The sequence below is a fragment of the Phalacrocorax carbo genome, chromosome 21 (assembly GCF_963921805.1).
Source record: "Phalacrocorax carbo chromosome 21, bPhaCar2.1, whole genome shotgun sequence".
Taxonomy (NCBI): Eukaryota; Metazoa; Chordata; class Aves; order Suliformes; family Phalacrocoracidae; genus Phalacrocorax; species Phalacrocorax carbo.
Genome location: NC_087533.1, coordinates 21905 through 40976, shown reverse-complemented (window position 1 = coordinate 40976; position 19072 = coordinate 21905).

Below are 19072 nucleotides of genomic sequence, written 5' to 3'. Positions count from 1 at the left end.
CCCCGATCCGCTCCGGTTTTTGCGCGGCGGCCCGTTCCGCGGGCCGGATCCGATCCGGTTTTTGCGCAGTTGCCCCGAGCCGCTCCGGTTTTTGCGCGGCGGCCCGTTCCGCGGGCCGGATCCGCTCCGCTTTTTGCGCGGCGTCCCCGAGCCTGTCCGGTTTTTGCGCGGCGGCCCGTTCCGCGGGCTGGATCCGCTCCGGTTTTTGCGCGGCGGCCCCGATCCGCTCCGGTTTTTGCGCGGCGGCCCGTTCCGCGGGCCGGATCCGGTCCGGTTTTTGCGCGGCGGCCCCGAGCCGGTCCGGTTTTTGCGCGGCGGCCCGTTCCGCGGGCCGGATCCGCTCCGCTTTTTGCGCGGCGGCCCCGATCCTCTCCGGTTTTTGCGCGGCGGCCCGTTCCGCGGGCCGGATCCGCTCCAGTTTTTGCGCGGTGGCTCCGATCCGGTCCGGTTTTTGCCCGGCGGCCCGTTCCGTGGGCCACATCCAGTCCGGTTTTTGCGCCGCGGCCCGTTCCGCGGGCCGGATCCGCTCCGGTTTTTGCGCGGCGGCCCCGATCCTGTCCGGTTTTTGCGCGGCGGCCCGTTCCGCGGGCCGGATCCGCTCCGGTTTTTGCGCGGTGGCCCCGATCCGGTCCGGTTTTTGCGCGGCGGCCCGTTCCGCGGGCCGGATCCGCTCCGGTTTTTGCGCGGCGGCCCCGATCCGCTCCGGTTTTTGTGCGGCAGCCCGTTCCGCGGGCCAGAGCCGGTCCGGTTTTTGCGCGGTGGCCCCGATCCGCTCCGGTTTTTGCGCGGCGGCCCGTTCCGCGGGCCGGATCCGCTCCGGTTTTTGCGCGGCGGCCCCGATCCACTCTGGTTTTTGCGCGGCGGCCCGTTCCGCGGGCCGGATCCGGTCCGGTTTTTGCGCGGCGGCCCCGAGCCTGTCCGGTTTTTGCGCGGCGGCCCGTTCCGCGGGCCGGATCCGCTCCGGTTTTTGCGCGGCGGCCCCGATCCGCTCCGGTTTTTGCGCGGCGGCCCGTTCCGCGGGCCGGATCCGCTCCGGTTTTTGCGCGGCGGCCCCGATCCTCTCCGGTTTTTGCGCGGCGGCCCGTTCCGCGGGCCGGATCCGCTCCGGTTTTTGCGCGGCGGCCCCGATCCGGTCCGGTTTTTGTGCCGCGGCCCGTTCCGCGGGCCGGATCCGCTCCGGTTTAGCGCGGCGGCCCCGATCCTGTCCTGTTTTTGCGCGGCGGCCCGTTCCGCGGGCCGGATCCGCTCCGGTTTTTGCGCGGCGGCCCCGAGCCTGTCCGGTTTTTGCGCGGCGGCCCGTTCCGCGGGCCGCATCCGGTCCGGTTTTTGCGCGGCGGCCCCGATCCGCTCCGGTTTTTGCGCGGCAGCCCGTTCCGCGGGCCGGATCCGCTCCGGTTTTTGCGCGGCGACCCCGAGCCGGTCCGTTTTTTGTGCCGCGGCCCTTTCCGCGGGCCGGATCCGGTCCGGTTTTTGCGCGGCGGCTCGTTCCGCGGGCCGGATCCGGTCCGGTTTTTGCGCGGTGGCCCCGATCCGCTCCGGTTTTTGCGCGGCGGCCCATTCCGCTGGCCGGATCCGGTCCGGTTTTTGCGCGGAGGCCCCGATCCGCTCCGGTTTTTGCGCGGCGGCCCGTTCCGCGGGCCGGATCCGCTCCGGTTTTTGCGCAGTTGCCCCGATACGGTCCGGTTTTTGCGCGGCGGCCCGTTCCGCGGGCCGCATCCGCTCCGGTTTTTGCGCGGCGGACCCAATCCGGTCCGGTTTTTGCGCGGTGGCCCCGAGCCGGTCCGGTTTTTGCGCGGCGGCCCGTTCCGCGGGCCGGATCGGCTCCGCTTTTTGCGCGGCGGCCCCGATCCGCTCCGGTTTTTGCGCGGCGGCCCGTTCCGCGGGCCGCATCCGGTCCGGTTTTTGCGCGGTGGCTCCGAGCCGGTCCGGTTTTTCCGCGGCGGCCCGTTCCGCGGGCCGGATCCGCTCCGGTTTTTGCGCGGTGGCCCGTTCCGCGGGCCGGATCCGCTCCGGTTTTTGCGCGGCAGGCCCGAGCCGGTCCGGTTTTTGCGCGGCGGCCCGTTCCGCGGGCCGGATCCGCTCCGGTTTTTGCGCGGCGGCCCCGAGCCGGTCCGGTTTTTAGCGCGGCGGCCCGTTCCGCGGGCCGGATCCGGTCCGGTTTTTGCGCGGCGGCCCCGATCCGGTCCGGTTTTTGTGCCGCGGCCCGTTCCGCGGACCGGATCCGGTCCGGATTTTGCGCGGCGGCCCGTTCCGCGGGCCGGATCCGCTCTGCTTTTTGCGCGGCGGCCCCGAGCCGGTCCGGTTTTTGCGCGGCGGCCCGTTCCGCGCGCCGCATCCGCTCCGGTTTTTGCGCGGTGGCTCCGATCCGGTCCGGTTTTTGGGCGGCGGCCCGTTCCGCGGGCCGGATCCGCTCCGGTTTTTGCGCGGCGGCCCCGAGCCTGTCCGGTTTTTGCGCGGCGGCCCGTTCCGCGGGCCGGATCCGGTCCGGTTTTTGCGCGGCGGCACCGAGCCGGTCCGGTTTTTGTGCCGCGGCCCTTTCCGCGGGCCGGATCCGGTCCGGATTTTGCGCGGCGGCCCGTTCCGCGGGCCGGATCCGCTCCGGTTTTTGCGCGGCGGCCCCGATCCGATCCGGTTTTTGCGCGGCGGCCCGTTCCGCGGGCCGGATCCGATCCGGTTTTTGCGCGGCGGCCCCGATCCAGTCCGGTTTTTGCGCGGTGGCCCGTTCCGCGGGCCGGATCCGCTCCGGTTTTTGCGCGGCGGCCCGTTCCGTGGGCCGCATCCGCTCCGGTTTTTGCGCGGCGGCCACGAGCCGGTCCGGTCTTTGCGCGGCGGCCCGTTCTGCGGGCCGGATCCGATCCGGTTTTTGCGCGGTGGCTCCGATCCGGTCCGATATTTGCGCGGCGGCCCGTTCCGCGGGCCGCATCCGCTCCGGTTTTTGCGCGGCGGCCCCGATCTGGTCCGATTTTTGCGCGGTGGCCCGTTCCGCGGGCCGGATCCGCTCCGGTTTTTGTGCGGCGGCCCCGATCCGGTCCGGTTTTTGTGCGGCAGCCCGTTCCGCGGGCCTCGAGCCTGTACGGTTTTTGCACGGCGGCCCCGATCCGCTCCGGTTTTTGCGCGGCGGCCCGTTCCGCGGGCCGGATCCGCTCCGGTTTTTGCGCAGTTGCCCCGAGCCGCTCCGGTTTTTGCGCGGCGGCCCGTTCCGCGGGCCGGATCCGCTCCGCTTTTTGCGCGGCGTCCCCGAGCCTGTCCGGTTTTTGCGCGGCGGCCCGTTCCGCGGGCTGGATCCGCTCCGGTTTTTGCGCGGCGGCCACGATCCGCTCCGGTTTTTGCGCGGCGGCCCGTTCCGCGGGCCGGATCCGGTCCGGTTTTTGCGCGGCGGCCCCGATCCGGTCCGGTTTTTGCGCGGCGGCCCGTTCCGCGGGCCGGATCCGCTCCGGTTTTTGCGCGGCGGCCCCGATCCTCTCCGGTTTTTGCGCCGCGGCCCGTTCCGCGGGCCGGATCCGATCCGGTTTTTGCGCGGTGGCTCCGATCCGGTCCGGTTTTTGCCCGGCGGCCCGTTCCGTGGGCCGCATCCAGTCCGGTTTTTGCGCCGCGGCCCGTTCCGCGGGCCGGATCCGCTCCGGTTTTTGCGCGGCGGCCCCGATCCTGTCCGGTTTTTGCGCGGCGGCCCGTTCCGCGGGCCGGATCCGCTCCGCTTTTTGCGCGGTGGCCCCGATCCGGTCCGGTTTTTGCGCGGCGGCCCGTTCCACGGGCCGGATCCGCTCCGGTTTTTGCGCGGCGGCCCCGATCCGCTCCGGTTTTTGTGCGGCAGCCCGTTCCGCGGGCCGGAGCCGGTCCGGTTTTTGCACGGCGGCCCCGATCCGCTCCGGTTTTTGCGCGGCGGCCCGTTCCACGGGCCGGATCCGCTCCGGTTTTTGCGCGGCGGCCCCGATCCACTCTGGTTTTTGCGCGGCGGCCCGTTCCGCGGGCCGGATCCGGTCCGGTTTTTGCGCGGCGGCCCCGATCCGCTCCGGTTTTTGCGCGGCGGCCCGTTCCGCGGGCCGGATCCGCTCCGGTTTTTGCGCGGCGGCCCCGAGCCGGTCCGGTTTTTGCGCGGCGGCCCGTTCCGCGGGCCGGATCCGCTCCGCTTTTTGCGCGGCGGCCCCGATCCGCTCCGGTTTTTGCGCGGTGGCCCGTTCCGCGGGCCGGATCCGATCCGGTTTTTGCGCGGCGGCCCCGATCCTGTCCGGTTTTTGCGCGGCGGCCCCGAGCCGGTCCAGTTTTTGCGCGGCGGCCCGTTCCGCGGGCCGGATCCGCTCCGCTTTTTGCGCGGCGGCCCCGATCCGCTCCGGTTTTTGCGCGGCGGCCCCGAGCCGGTCCAGTTTTTGCGCGGCGGCCCGTTCCGCGGTCCGGATCCGCTCCGCTTTTTGCGCGGCGGCCCCGATCCGCTCCGGTTTTTGCGCGGTGGCCCGTTCCGCGGGCCGGATCCGCTCCGGTTTTTGCGCGGCGGCCCCGATCCGCTCCGGTTTTTGCGCGGCGTCCCGTTCCGCGGGCCGGATCCGGTCCGGTTTTTGCGCGGCGGCCCCGATCCGCTCCGGTTTTTGCGCGGCGGCCCGTTCCGCGGGCCGGATCCGCTCCGGTTTTTGCGCGGCGGCCCCGATCCGGTCCGGTTTTTGTGCCGCGGCCCGTTCCGCGGGCCGGATCCGCTCCGGTTTTTGCGCGGCGGCCCCGATCCTGTCCGGTTTTTGCGCGGCGGCCCGTTCCGCGGGCCGGATCCGGTCCGGTTTTTGCGCGGCGGCCCCGAGCCTGTCCGGTTTTTGCGCGGCGGCCCGTTCCGCGGGCCGCATCCGGTCCGGTTTTTGCGCGGCGGCCCCGATCCGGTCCGATTTTTGCGTGGCGGCCCGTTCCGCGGGCCGGATCCGCTCCGGTTTTTGCGCGGCGGCCCCGAGCCGGTCCGGTTTTTGTGCCGCGGCCCTTTCCGCGGGCCGGATCCGGTCCGGTTTTTGCACGGCGGCTCGTTCCGCGGGCCGGATCCGCTCCGGTTTTTGCGCGGCGGCCCCGATCCGCTCCGGTTTTTGCGCGGCGTCCCGTTCCGCGGGCCGGATCCGCTCCGGTTTTTGCGCGGCGGGCCCGATCCGCTCCGGTTTTTGCGCGGCGGCCCCGATCCTCTCCGGTTTTTGCGCCGCGGCCCGTTCCGCGGGCCGGATCCGCTCCGGTTTTTGCGCGGCGGCCCCGATCCTGTCCGGTTTTTGCGCGGCGGCCCGTTCCGCGGGCCGGATCCGCTCCGCTTTTTGCGCGGTGGCCCCGATCCGGTCCGGTTTTTGCGCGGCGGCCCGTTCCACGGGCCGGATCCGCTCCGGTTTTTGCGCGGCGGCCCCGATCCGCTCCGGTTTTTGTGCGGCAGCCCGTTCCGCGGGCCGGAGCCGGTCCGGTTTTTGCACGGCGGCCCCGATCCGCTCCGGTTTTTGCGCGGCGGCCCGTTCCGCGGGCCGGATCCGCTCCGGTTTTTGCGCGGCGGCCCCGATCCACTCTGGTTTTTGCGCGGCGGCCCGTTCCGCGGGCCGGATCCGGTCCGGTTTTTGCGCGGCGGCCCCGAGCCTGTCCGGTTTTTGCGCGGCGGCCCGTTCCGCGGGCCGGATCCGGTCCGGTTTTTGCGCGGCGGCCCCGAGCCGGTCCGGTTTTTGCGCGGCGGCCCGTTCCGCGGGCCGGATCCGCTCCGGTTTTTGCGCGGCGGCCCCGAGCCGGTCCAGTTTTTGCGCGGCGGCCCGTTCCGCGGGCCGGATCCGCTCCGCTTTTTGCGCGGCGGCCCCGATCCGCTCCGGTTTTTGCGCGGCGGCCCCGAGCCGGTCCAGTTTTTGCGCGGCGGCCCGTTCCGCGGGCCGGATCCGCTCCGCTTTTTGCGCGGCGGCCCCGATCCGCTCCGGTTTTTGCGCGGTGGCCCGTTCCGCGGGCCGGATCCGCTCCGGTTTTTGCGCGGCGGCCCCGATCCTGTCCGGTTTTTGCGCGGCGTCCCGTTCCGCGGGCCGGATCCGCTCCGGTTTTTGCGCGGCGGCCCCGATCCGCTCCGGTTTTTGCGCGGCGGCCCGTTCCGCGGGCCGGATCCGCTCCGGTTTTTGCGCGGCGGCCCCGATCCGGTCCGGTTTTTGTGCCGCGGCCCGTTCCGCGGGCCGGATCCGGTCCGGTTTTTGCGCGGCGGCCCCGATCCTGTCCGGTTTTTGCGCGGCGGCCCGTTCCGCGGGCCGGATCCGGTCCGGTTTTTGCGCGGCGGCCCCGAGCCTGTCCGGTTTTTGCGCGGCGGCCCGTTCCGCGGGCCGCATCCGGTCCGGTTTTTGCGCGGCGGCCCCGATCCGGTCCGATTTTTGCGCGGCGGCCCGTTCCGCGGGCCGGATCCGCTCCGGTTTTTGCGCGGCGGCCCCGAGCCGGTCCGGTTTTTGTGCCGCGGCCCTTTCCGCGGGCCGGATCCGGTCCGGTTTTTGCACGGCGGCTCGTTCCGCGGGCCGGATCCGCTCCGGTTTTTGCGCGGCGGCCCCGATCCGCTCCGGTTTTTGCGCGGCGTCCCGTTCCGCGGGCCGGATCCGCTCCGGTTTTTGCGCGGCGGGCCCGATCCGCTCCGGTTTTTGCGCGGCGGCCCATTCCGCGGGCCGGATCCGCTCCGGTTTTTGCGCGGCGGCCCCAATCCGGTCCGATTTTTGCGCGGCGGCCCGTTCCGCGGGCCGGATCCGCTCTGGTTTTTGCGCGGCAGCCCCGATCCGATCCGGTTTTTGCGCGGTGGCCCGTTGCGTGGGCCGGATCCGCTCCGCTTTTTGCGCGGCGGCCACGAACCGCTCCGGTTTTTGCGCGGCGGCCCGTTCCGCGGGCCAGATCCGGTCCGGTTTTTGCGCGGCGGCCCCGATCCCGTACAGTTTTTGTGCGGCAGCCCGTTCCGCGGGCCGGAGCCGGTCCGGTTTTTGCACGGCGGCCCCGATCCGCTCCGGTTTTTGCGCGGCGGCCCGTTCCACGGGCCGGATCCGCTCCGGTTTTTGCGCAGTTGCCCCGAGCCGGTCCGGTTTTTACGCGGCGGCCCGTTCCGCGGGCCGGATCCGCTCCGGTTTTTGCGCGGCGGCCCCGATCCGATCCGGTTTTTGCGCGGCGGCCCGTTCCGCGGGCCGGATCCGATCCGGTTTTTGCGCGGCGGCCCCGATCCGGTCCGGTTTTTGCGCGGTGGCCCGTTCCGCGGGCCGGATCCGCTCCGGTTTTTGCGCGGCGGCCCGTTCCGCGGGCCGGATCCGCTCCGGTTTTTGCGCGGCGGCCACGAGCCGGTCCGGTCTTTGCGCGGCGGCCCGTTCTGCGGGCCGGATCCGATCCGGTTTTTGCGCGGTGGCTCCGATCCGGTCCGATATTTGCGCGGCGGCCCGTTCCGCGGGCCGGATCCGCTCCGGTTTTTGCGCGGCGGCCCCGATCCGGTCCGGTTTTTGTGCGGCAGCCCGTTCCGCGGGCCGGATCCGCTCCGCTTTTTGCGCGGCGTCCCCGAGCCTGTCCGGTTTTTGCGCGGCGGCCCGTTCCGTGGGCTGGATCCGCTCCGGTTTTTGCGCGGCGGCCCCGATCCGCTCCGGTTTTTGCGCGGCGGCCCGTTCCGCGGGCCGGATCCGCTCCGGTTTTTGCGCGGCGGCCCCGATCCGGTCCGGTTTTTGCGCGGCGGCCCGTTCCGCGGGCCGGATCCGCTCCGGTTTTTGCGCGGCGGCCCCGATCCTCTCCGGTTTTTGCGCGGCGGCCCGTTCCGCGGGCCGGATCCAGTCCGGTTTTTGCGCGGTGGCTCCGATCCGGTCCGGTTTTTGCCCGGCGGCCCGTTCCGTGGGCCGCATCCAGTCCGGTTTTTGCGCCGCCGCCCGTTCCGCGGGCCGGATCCGCTCCGGTTTTTGCGCGGCGGCCCCGATCCTGTCCGTTTTTTGCGCGGCGGCCCGTTCCGCGGGCCGGATCCGCTCCGGTTTTTGCGCGGCGGCCCCGAGCCGGTCCGGTTTTTGTGCCGCGGCCCCTTCCGCGGGCCGGATCCGCTCCGGTTTTTGCGCGGCGGCCCCGAGCCGGTCCGGTTTTTGTGCCGCGGCCCTTTCCGCGGGCCGGATCCGGTCCGGTTTTTGCGCGGCGGCTCGTTCCGCGGGCCGGATCCGCTCCGGTTTTTGCGCGGCGGCCCCGATCCGCTCCGGTTTTTGCGCGGCGGCCCATTCCGCGGGCCGGATCCGGTCCGGTTTTTGCGCGGCGGCCCCAATCCGGTCCGATTTTTGCGCGGCGGCCCGTTCCGCGGGCCGGATCCGCTCTGGTTTTTGCGCGGCAGCCCCGATCCGATCCGGTTTTTGCGCGGTGGCCCGTTCCGTGGGCCGGATCCGCTCCGCTTTTTGCGCGGCGGCCACGATCCGCTCCGGTTTTTGCGCGGCGGCCCGTTCCGCGGGCCGGATCCGCTCCGCTTTTTGCGCGGCGGCCCCGATCCCGTACAGTTTTTGTGCGGCAGCCCGTTCCGCGGGCCGGAGCCGGTCCGGTTTTTGCACGGCGGCCCCGATCCGCTCCGGTTTTTGCGCGGCGGCCCGTTCCACGGGCCGGATCCGCTCCGCTTTTTGCGCGGCGGCCCCGAGCCGGTCCGGTTTTTACGCGGCGGCCCGTTCTGCGGGCCGGATCCGCTCCGGTTTTTGCGCGGCGGCCCCGATCCGCTCCGGTTTTTGCGCGGCGGCCCCTTCCGCAGGCTGGATCCGCTCCGGTTTTTGCGCGGCGGCCCCGATCCTGTCCGGTTTTTGCGCGGCGGCCCGTTCCACGGGCCGGATCCGGTCCGGTTTTTGCGCGGCGGGCCCGCTCCGCTCCGGTTTTTGCGCGGCGGCCCGTTCCGCGGGCCGGATCCGCTCCGGTTTTTGCGCGGCGGCCCCGATCCTGTCCGGTTTTTGCGCGGCGGCCCGTTCCGCGGGCCGGATCCGGTCCGGTTTTTGCGCGGCGGCCCCGATCCGGTCCGGTTTTTGCGCGGCGGCCCGTTCCGCGGGCCGGATCCGCTCCGGTTTTTGCGCGGCGGCCCCGATACGGTCCGGTTTTTGTGCCGCGGCCCGTTCCGCGGGCCGCATCCGCTCCGGTTTTTGCGCGGCGGCCCCGATCCTGTCCTGTTTTTGCGCGGCGGCCCGTTCCGCGGGCCGGATCCGCTCCGGTTTTTGCGCGGCGGCCCCGAGCCTGTCCGGTTTTTGCGCGGCGGCCCGTTCCGCGGGCCGCATCCGCTCCGGTTTTTGCGCGGCGGCCCCGAGCCGCTCCGGTTTTTGCGCGGCAGCCCGTTCCGCGGGCCGGATCCGCTCCGGTTTTTGCGCGGCGGCCCCGAGCCGGTCCGGTTTTTGTGCCGCGGCCCTTTCCGCGGGCCGGATCCGGTCCGGTTTTTGCGCGGCGGCTCGTTCCGCGGGCCGGATCCGCTCCGGTTTTTGCGCGGCGGCACCGAGCCGCTCCGGTTTTTGCGCGGCGGCCCGTTCCGCGGGCCGGATCCGGTCCGGTTTTTGCGCGGCGGCCCCGATCCGCTCCGGTTTTTGCGCGGCGGCCCATTCCGCGGGCCGGATCCGCTCCGGTTTTTGCGCGGCGGCCCCGATCCGGTCCGATTTTTGCGCGGCGGCCCGTTCCGCGGGCCGGATCCGCTCTGGTTTTTGCGCGGCAGCCCCGATCCGATCCGGTTTTTGCGCGGTGGCCCGTTCCGTGGGCCGGATCCGCTCCGCTTTTTGCGCGGCGGCCACGATCCGCTCCGGTTTTTGCGCGGCGGCCCGTTCCGCGGGCCGGATCCGGTCCGGTTTTTGCGCGGCGGCCCCGATCCCGTACGGTTTTTTGCGCGGCGGCCCGTTCTGCGGGCCGGATCCGGTCCGGTTTTTGCGCGGCGGCCCCGATCCGCTCCGGTTTTTGCGCGGCGGCCCGTTCCGCGGGCTGGATCCGCTCCGGTTTTTGCGCGGCGGCCCCGATCCGCTCTGGTTTTTGCGCGGCGGCCCGTTCTGCGGGCCGGATCCGCTCCGGTTTTTGCGCGGCGGCCCCGATCCGCTCCGGTTTTTGCGCGGCGGCCCGTTCTGCGGGCCGGATCCGGTCCGGTTTTTGCGCGGCGGCCCCGATCCGCTCCGGTTTTTGCGCGGCGGCCCCTTCCGCGGGCCGGATCCGCTCCGGTTTTTGCGCGGTGGCTCCGATCCAGTCCGGTTTTTGCCCGGCGGCCCGTCCCGTGGGCCGCATCCAGTCCGGTTTTTGCGCGGCGGCCCGTTCCGCGGGCCGGATCCGCTCCGGTTTTTGCGCGGCGGCCCCGATCCACTCCGGTTTTTGCGCGGCGGACCCTTCCGCGGGCCGGATCCGCTCCGGTTTTTGCGCGGTGGCCCCGATCCGGTCCGGTTTTTGCGCGGCGGCCCCTTCCGCGGGCCGGATCCGCTCCGGTTTTTGCGCGGCGGCCCCAATCCGCTCCGGTTTTTGTGCAGCAGCCCGTTCCGCGGGCCGGAGCCGGTCCGGTTTTTGCACGGTGGCCCCGATCCGCTCCGGTTTTTGCGCGGCGGCCCGTTCCGCGGGCCGGATCCGCTCCGGTTTTTGCGCGGTGGCCCCGATCCGCTCCGGTTTTTCCGCGGCGGCCCGTTCCGCGGGCTGGATCCGGTCCGGTTTTTGCGCGGCGGCCCTGATCCGGTCCGGTTTTTGCGCCGCGGCCTGTTCCGCGGGCCGGATCCGGTCCGGTTTTTGCGCGGCGGCCCCGATCCGCTCCGGTTTTTGCGCGGCGGCCCGTTCCGCGGGCCGGATCCGCTCCGGTTTTTGCGCGGCGGCCCCGATCCACTCCGGTTTTTGCGCGGCGGCCCCTTCCGCGGGCCGGATCCGCTCCGGTTTTTGCGCGGTGGCTCCGATCCGGTCCGGTTTTTGCCCGGCGGCACGTTCCGTGGGCCGCATCCAGTCCGGTTTTTGCGCGGCGGCCCGTTCCGCGGGCCGGATCCGCTCCGGTTTTTGCGCGGCGGCCCCGATCCGCTCCGGTTTTTGCGCGGCGGCCCGTTCCGCGGGCCGGATCCGCTCCGCTTTTTGCGCGGTGGCCCCGATCCGGTCCGGTTTTTGCGCGGCGGCCCGTTCCGCGGGCCGGATCCGCTCCGGTTTTTGCGCGGCGGCCCCGAGCCGGTCCGGTTTTTGTGCGGCAGCCCGTTCCGCGGGCCGGAGCCGGTCCGGTTTTTGCACGGCGGCCCCGATACGGTCCGGTTTTTGCGCGGCGGCCCGTTCCGCGGGCCGGATCCGCTCCGGTTTTTGCACGGCGGCCCCGATCCGCTCCGGTTTTTGCGCGGCGGCCCGTTCCGCGGGCCGGATCCGCTCCGGTTTTTGCGCGGCGGCCCCGATCCGGTCCGGTTTTTGCGCGGCGGCCCGTTCCACGGGCCGGATCCGCTCCGCTTTTTGCGCGGCGGCCCCGAGCCGCTCCGGTTTTTCCGCGGCGGCCCGTTCCACGGGCTGGATCCGGTCCGGTTTTTGCGCGGCAGCCACGATCCGCTCCGGTTTTTGCGCGGCGGCCCGTTCTGCGGGCCGGATCCGGTCCGGTTTTTGCGCGGCGGCCCCGATCCGCTCCTGTTTTTGTGCCGCGGCCCGTTCCGCGGGCCGGATCCGCTCCGGTTTTTGCGCGGTGGCTCCGATCCGGTCCGGTTTTTGCGCGGTGGCCCGTTCCGCGGGCCGGATCCGATCCGGTTTTTGCGCGGTGGCTCCGATCCGGTCCGATATTTGCGCGGCGGCCCGTTCCGCGGGCTGCATCCGCTCCGGTTTTTGCGCAGCGGCCCCGATCCGGTCCGGTTTTTGCGCGGTGGCCCGTTCCGCGGGCCAGTTCCGGTCCGGTTTTTGCGCGGCGGCCCCGATCCGCTCCGGTTTTTGCGCAGCGGCCCGTTCCGCGGGCCGGATCCGCTCCGGTTTTTGCGCAGTTGCCCCGAGCCGGTCCGGTTTTTGCGCGGCGGCCCGTTCCGCGGGCCGGATCCGCTCCGCTTTTTGCGCGGCGGCCCCGAGCCTGTCCGGTTTTTGCGCGGCGGCCCGTTCCGCGGGCTGGATCCGGTCCGGTTTTTGCGCGGCGGCCCCGATCCGCTCCGGTTTTTGCGCGGCGGCCCGTTCCCTTGCCGGATCCGCTCCGGTTTTTGCGCGGCGGCCCCGATCCACTCCGGTTTTTGCACGGCGGCCCGTTCCGCGGGCCGGATCCGGTCCGGTTTTTGCGCGGTGGCCCCGATCCGGTCCGGTTTTTGCGCGGCGGCCCGTTCCGCGGGCCGGATCCGTCCGGTTTTTGCGCGGCGGCCCCGATCCGATCCGGTTTTTGTGCGGCAGCCCGTTCCGCGGGCCGGAGCCGGTCCGGTTTTTGCACGGCGGCCCCGATCCGCTCCGGTTTTTGCGCGGCGGCCCGTTCCGCGGGCTGCATCCGCTCCGGTTTTTGCGCGGCGGCCCCAATCCGGTCCGGTTTTTGCGCGGCGGCCCGTTCCGCGGGCCGGAGCCGGTCCGGTTTTTGCACGGCGGCCCCGATCCGCTCCGGTTTTTGCGCGGCGGCCCCGATCCGCTCCGGTTTTTCCGCGGCGGCCCGTTCCACGGGCCGGATCCGCTCCGCTTTTTGCGCGGCGGCCCCGATCCGCTCCGGTTTTTCCGCGGCGGCCCGTTCCACGGGCTGGATCCGGTCCGGTTTTTGCGCGGCGGCCACGATCCTGTCCGGTTTTTGCGCGGCGGCCCGTTCTGCGGGCCGGATCCGGTCCGGTTTTTGCGCGGCGGCCCCGATCCGGTCCGGTTTTTGCGCGGCGGCCCGTTCCACGGGCCGGATCTGGTCCGGTTTTTGCGCGGCGGCCCCGAGCCGCTCCGGTTTTTCCGCGGCGGCCCGTTCCACGGGCTGGATCCGGTCCGGTTTTTGCGCGGCGGCCACGATCCGCTCCGGTTTTTGCGCGGCGGCCCGTTCTGCGGGCCGGATCCGGTCCGGTTTTTGCGCGGCGGCCCCGATCCGGTCCGGTTTTTGTGCGGCGGCCTGTTCCGCGGGCCGGATCCGGTCCGGTTTTTGCGCGGCGGCCCCGATCCACTCTGGTTTTTCCGCGGCGGCCCGTTCCGCGGGCCGGATCCGCTCCGGTTTTTGCGCGGCGGCCCCGATCCGCTCCTGTTTTTGTGCCGCGGCCCGTTCCGCGGGCCGGATCCGCTCCGGTTTTTGCGCGGTGGCTCCGATCCGCTCCGGTTTTTGCGCGGTGGCCCGTTCCGCGGTCCGCATCCAGTCCGGTTTTTGCGCGGCGGCCCCGATCCGGTCCGGTTTTAGCGCGGCGGCCCGTTCCGCGGGCCGGATCCGCTCCGGTTTTTGCGCGGCGGCCCCGATCCGCTCCGGTTTTTGCGTGGCGGCCCGTTCCGCGGGCCGGATCCGCTCCGGTTTTTGCGCGGCGGCCCCGATCCGCTCCGGTTTTTGCGCGGCGGCCCGTCCGCGGGCCGGATCCGCTCCGGTTTTTGCGCGGCGGCCCCGATCCTGTCCGGTTTTTGCGCGGCGGCCCGTTCCGCGGGCCGGATTCGCTCCGGTTTTTGCGCGGCGGCCACGATCCTCTCCGGTTTTTGCGCGGCGGCCCGTTCCGCGGGCCGGATCCCCTCCGGTTTTTGCGCGGCGGCCCCGATCCTGTCCGGTTTTTGCGCGGCGGCCCGTTCCGCGGGCCGCATCCGCTCCGGTTTTTGCGCGGCGGCCCCGATCCTGTCCGGTTTTTGCGCGGCGGCCCGTTCCGCGGGCCGGATCCGCTCCGGTTTTTGCGCGGTGGCTCCGATCCGGTCCGGTTTTTGCGCGGCGGCCCGTTCCGCGGGCCGGATCCGATCCGGTTTTTGCGCGGTGGCTCCGATCCGGTCCGGTTTTTGCGCGGCGGCCCGTTCCGCGGGCCGGATCCGCTCCGGTTTTTGCACGGTGGCTCCGATCCGGTCCGGTTTTTGCGCGGCGGCCCGTTCCGCGGGCCGCATCCGGTCCGGTTTTTGCGCGGTGGCTCCGATCCGGTCCGGTTTTTGCGCGGTGGCTCCGATCCGGTCCGGTTTTTGCGCGGCGGCCCGTTCCGCGGGCCGGATCCGGTCCGGTTTTTGCGCGGCGGCCCCGAGCCGGTCCGGTTTTTGCGCGGCGGCCCCTTCCGCGGGCCGGATCCGCTCCGGTTTTTGCGCGACGGCCCCGATTCGGTCCGGTTTTTGTGCCGCGGCCATTTCCGCGGGCCGGATACGCTCCGGTTTTTGCGCGGCGGCCCGTTCCGCGGGCCGGATCCGCTCCGGTTTTTGCGCGGTGGCCCCGATCCGCTCCGGTTTTTGCGCGGCGGCCCGTTCCGCGGGCCGCATCCGCTCCGGTTTTTGCGCGGTGGCCCCGATCCGGTCGGTTTTTGCGCGGCGGCCCGTTCCGCGGGCCGGATCCGCTCCGGTTTTTGCGCGGCGGCCCCGATCCGCTCCGGTTTTTCTGCGGCGGCCCGTTCCGCGGGCTGGATCCGGTCCGGTTTTTGCGCGGCGGCCACGATCCGCTCCGCTTTTTGCGCGGCGGCCCGTTCTGCGGGCCGGATCCGCTCCGGTTTTTGCGCGGCGGCCCCGATCCGCTCCGGTTTTTGCGCGGCGGCCTGTTCCGCGGGCCGGATCCGCTCCGGTTTTTGCGCGGCGGCCCCGATCCCGTACGGTTTTTGTGCGGCAGCCCGTTCCGCGGGCCGGAGCCGGTCCGGTTTTTGCACGGCGGCCCCGATCCGCTCCGGTTTTTGCGCGGCGGCCCGTTCCGCGGGCCGGATCCGGTCCGGTTTTTGCGCAGTTGCCCCGAGCCGGTCCGGTTTTTGCGCGGCGGCCCGTTCTGCGGGCCGGATCCGCTCCGCTTTTTGCGCGGCGGCCCCGATCCGCTCCGGTTTTTGCGCGGCGGCCCGTTCCGCGGGCTGGATCCGCTCCGGTTTTTGCGCGGCGGCCCCCATCCGCTCCGGTTTTTGCGCGGCGGCCCGTTCTGCGGGCCGAATCCGGTCCGGTTTTTGCGCGGCGGCCCCGATCCGCTCCGGTTTTTGCGCGGCGGCCCGTTCCGCGGGCCGGATCCGCTCCGGTTTTTGCGCGGCGGCCCCGATCCGCTCCGGTTTTTCCGCGGCGGCCCGTTCCGCGGCCTGGATCCGGTCCGGTTTTTGCGCGGCGGCCACGATCCGCTCCGGTTTTTGCGCGGCGGCCCGTTCTGCGGGCCGGATCCGCTCCGGTTTTTGCGCGGCAGCCCCGATCCCGTACAGTTTTTGTGCGGCGGCCTGTTCCGCGGGCCGGATCCGGTCCGGTTTTTGCGCGGCGGCCCCGATCCACTCTGGTTTTTCCGCGGCGGCCCGTTCCGCGGGCCGGATCCGCTCCGGTTTTTGCGCGGTGGCTCCGATCCTGTCCGGTTTTTGCGCGGCGGCCCGTTCCGCGGGCCGCATCCGCTCCGGTTTTTGCGCGGCGGCCCCATTCGGTCCGGTTTTTGCGCCGCGGCCCGTTCCGCGGGCCGGATCCGCTCCGGTTTTTGCGCGGCGGCCCCGAGCCGGTCCGGTTTTTGCGCGGCGGCCCGTTCCGCGGGCCGGATCCGGTCCGGTTTTTGCGCGGCGGCCCCGATCCTGTCCGGTTTTTGCGCGGCGGCCCGTTCCGCGGGCCGGATCCGCTCCGGTTTTTGCGCAGTTGCCCCGAGCCGGTCCGGTTTTTGTGCCGCGGCCCTTTCCGCGGGCCGCATCCGCTCCGGTTTTTGCGCGGCGGCCCGTTCCGCGGGCCGGATCCGCTCCGGTTTTTGCGCGGAGGCCCCGAGCCGCTCCGGTTTTTGCGCCGTGGCCCGTTCCGCGGGCCGGATCCGCTCCGGTTTTTGCGCGGCGGCCCCGAGCCGGTCCGGTTTTTGCGCGGCGGCCCGTTCCGCGGGCCGCATCCGCTCCGGTTTTTGCGCGGTGGCTCCGATCCGGTCCGGTTTTTGCGCGGCGGCCCGTTCCGCGGGCCGCATCCGCTCCGGTTTTTGCGCGGCGGCCTCGAGCCTGTCCGGTTTTTGCGCGGCGGCCCGTTCCGCGGGCCAGATCCGCTCCGGTTTTTGCGCGGCGGCCCCGAGCCGGTCCGGTTTTTGTGCCGCGGCCCTTTCCGCGGGCCGGATCCGCTTCGGTTTTTGCGCGGCGGCCCGTTCCGCGGGCCGGATCCGCTCCGGTTTTTGCACGGCGGCCCCGATCCGCTCCGGTATTTGCGCGGCGGCCCGTTCCGCGGGCCGCATCCGCTCCGGTTTTTGCGCGGCAGCCCCGATCCGGTCCGATTTTTGCGCGGCGGCCCGTTCCGCGGGCCGGATCCGCTCCGGTTTTTGCGCGGCGGCCCCGATCCGCTCCGGTTTTTGCGCGGCGGCCCGTTCCGCGGGCCGGATCCGCTCCGGTTTTTGCGCGGCGGCCCCGATCCTGTCCGGTTTTTGCGCGGCGGCCCGTTCCGCGGGCCGGATCCGCTCCGGTTTTTGCGCGGTGGCTCCGATCCGGTCCGGTTTTTGCGCGGCGGCCCGTTCCGCGGGCCGGATCCGCTCCGGTTTTTGCGCGGCGGCCCCGATCCTGTCCGGTTTTTGCGCGGCGGCCCGTTCCGCGGGCCGGATCCGCTCCGGTTTTTGCGTGGTGGCCCCGAGCCGGTCCGGTTTTTGTGCCACGGCCCGTTCCGCGGGCCGGATCCGCTCCGGTTTTTGCGCGGCGGCCCGTTCCGCGGGCCGGATCTGCTCCGGTTTTTGCGCGGCGGCCCCGATCCGCTCCGGTTTTTGCGCCGCGGCCCGTTCCGCGGGCCGGATCCGCTCCGGTTTTTGCGCGGCGGCCCCGAGCCGGTCCGGTTTTTGCGCGGCGGCCCGTTCCGCGGGCCGCATCCGCTCCGGTTTTTGCGCGGTGGCTCCGATCCGCTCCGGTTTTTGCGCGGCGGCCCGTTCCGCGGGCCGGATCCGCTCCGGTTTTTGCGCGGCGGCCTCGAGCCTGTCCGGTTTTTGCGCGGCGGCCCGTTCCGCGGGCCGGATCCGCTCCGGTTTTTGCGCGGCGGCCCCGAGCCGGTCCGGTTTTTGTGCCGCGGCCCTTTCCGCGGGCGGGATCCGCTCCGGTTTTTGCGCGGCGGCCCGTTCCGCGGGCCGGATCCGCTCCGGTTTTTGCACGGCGGCCCCGATCCGCTCCGGTTTTTGCGCGGCGGCCCGTTCCGCGGGCCGCATCCGCTCCGGTTTTTGCGCGGCAGCCCCGATCCGGTCTGATTTTTGCGCGGCGGCCCGTTCCGCGGGCCGGATCCGATCCGGTTTTTGCGCGGCGGCCCCGATCCGCTCCGGTTTTTGCGCGGCGGCCCGTTCCGCGGGCCGGATCCGCTCCGGTTTTTGCGCGGCGGCCCCGATCCTGTCCGGTTTTTGCGCGGCGGCCCGTTCCGCGGGCCGGATCCGCTCCGGTTTTTGCGCGGCGGCCCCGATCCTCTCCGGTTTTTGCGCGGCGGCCCGTTCCGCGGGCCGGATCCGCTCCGGTTTTTGCGCGGTGGCTCCGATCCGGTCCGGTTTTTGCGCGGCGGCCCGTTCCGCGGGCCGGATCCGCTCCGCTTTTTGCGCGGCGGCCCCGAGCCGGTCCGGTTTTTGCGCGGCGGCCCGTTCCGCGGGCCGGATCCGCTCCGGTTTTTGCGTGGCGGCCCCGAGCCGGTCCGGTTTTTGTGCCGCGGCCCTTTCCGCGGGCCGCATCCGCTCCGGTTTTTGCGCGGCGGCCCGTTCCGCGGGCCGGATCCGCTCCGGTTTTTGCGCGGCGGCCCCGATCCGCTCCGGTTTTTGCGCCGCGGCCCGTTCCGCGGGCCGGATCCGCTCCGGTTTTTGCGCGGCGGCCCCGAGCCGGTCCGGTTTTTGCGCGGCGCCCCGTTCCGCGGGCCGCATCCGCTCCGGTTTTTGCGCGGTGGCTCCGATCCGGTCCGGTTTTTGCGCGGCGGCCCGTTCCGCGGGCCGCATCCGCTCCGGTTTTTGCGCGGCGGCCTCGAGCCTGTCCGGTTTTTGCGCGGCGGCCCGTTCCGCGGGCCGGATCCGGTCCGGTTTTTGCGCGGCGGCCCCGATCCACTCCGGTTTTTGTGCCGCGGCCCTTTCCGCGGGCCGGATCCGCTCCGGTTTTTGCGCGGCGGCCCGTTCCGCGGGCCGGATCCGCTCCGGTTTTTGCACGGCGGCCCCGATCCGCTCCGGTTTTTGCGCGGCGGCCCGTTCCGCGGGCCGGAGCCGGTCCGGTTTTTGCGCGGCAGCCCCGATCCGGTCCGATTTTTGCGCGGCGGCCCGTTCCGCGGGCTGGATCCGATCCGGTTTTTGCGCGGCGGCCCCGATCCGGTCCGATTTTTGCGCGGCGGCCCGTTCCGCGGGCCGGATCCGCTCCGGTTTTTGCGCGGCGGCCCCGATCCGATCCGGTTTTTGCGCGGTGGCCCGTTCCGCGGGCCGGATCCGCTCCGGTTTTTGCGCGGCGGCCCGTTCCGTGGGCCGCATCCGGTCCGGTTTTTGCGCGGCGGCTCCGATACGGTCCGGTTTTTGCGTGGCGGCCCGTTCCGCGGGCCGCATCCGGTCCGGTTTTTGCGCGGTGGCTCCGATCCGGTCCGATATTTGCGCGGCGGCCCGTTCCGCGGGCCGCATCCGCTCCGGTTTTTGCGCGGCGGCCCCGAGCCGGTCCGATTTTTGCGCGGTGGCCCGTTCCGCGGGCCGGATCCGGTCCGGTTTTTGCGCGGCGGCCCCGATCCCGTACGGTTTTTGCGCGGCAGCCCGTTCCGCGGGCCGGATCCGCTCCGGTTTTTGCGCGGCGGCCCCGATCCACTCTGGTTTTTGCGCGGGGGCCCGTTCCGCGGGCCGGATCCAGTCCGGTTTTTGCGCGGCGGCCCCGATCCACTCTGGTTTTTCCGCGGCGGCCCGTTCCGCGGGCCGGATCCGCTCCGGTTTTTGCGCGGTGGCTCCGATCCAGTCCGGTTTTTGCGCGGTGGCCCGTTCCGCGGTCCGCATCCAGTCCGGTTTTTGCGCGGTGGCTCCGATCCAGTCCGATTTTTGCGCGGTGGCCCGTTCCGCGGGCCGGATCCGCTCCGGTTTTTGCGCGGCGGCCCCGAGCCGGTCCGGTTTTTGCGCGGCGGCCCGTTCCGCGGGCCGGATCCGCTCCGGTTTTTGCGCGGCGGGCCCGATCCGCTCCGGTTTTTGCGCGGCGGCCCCTTCCGCGGG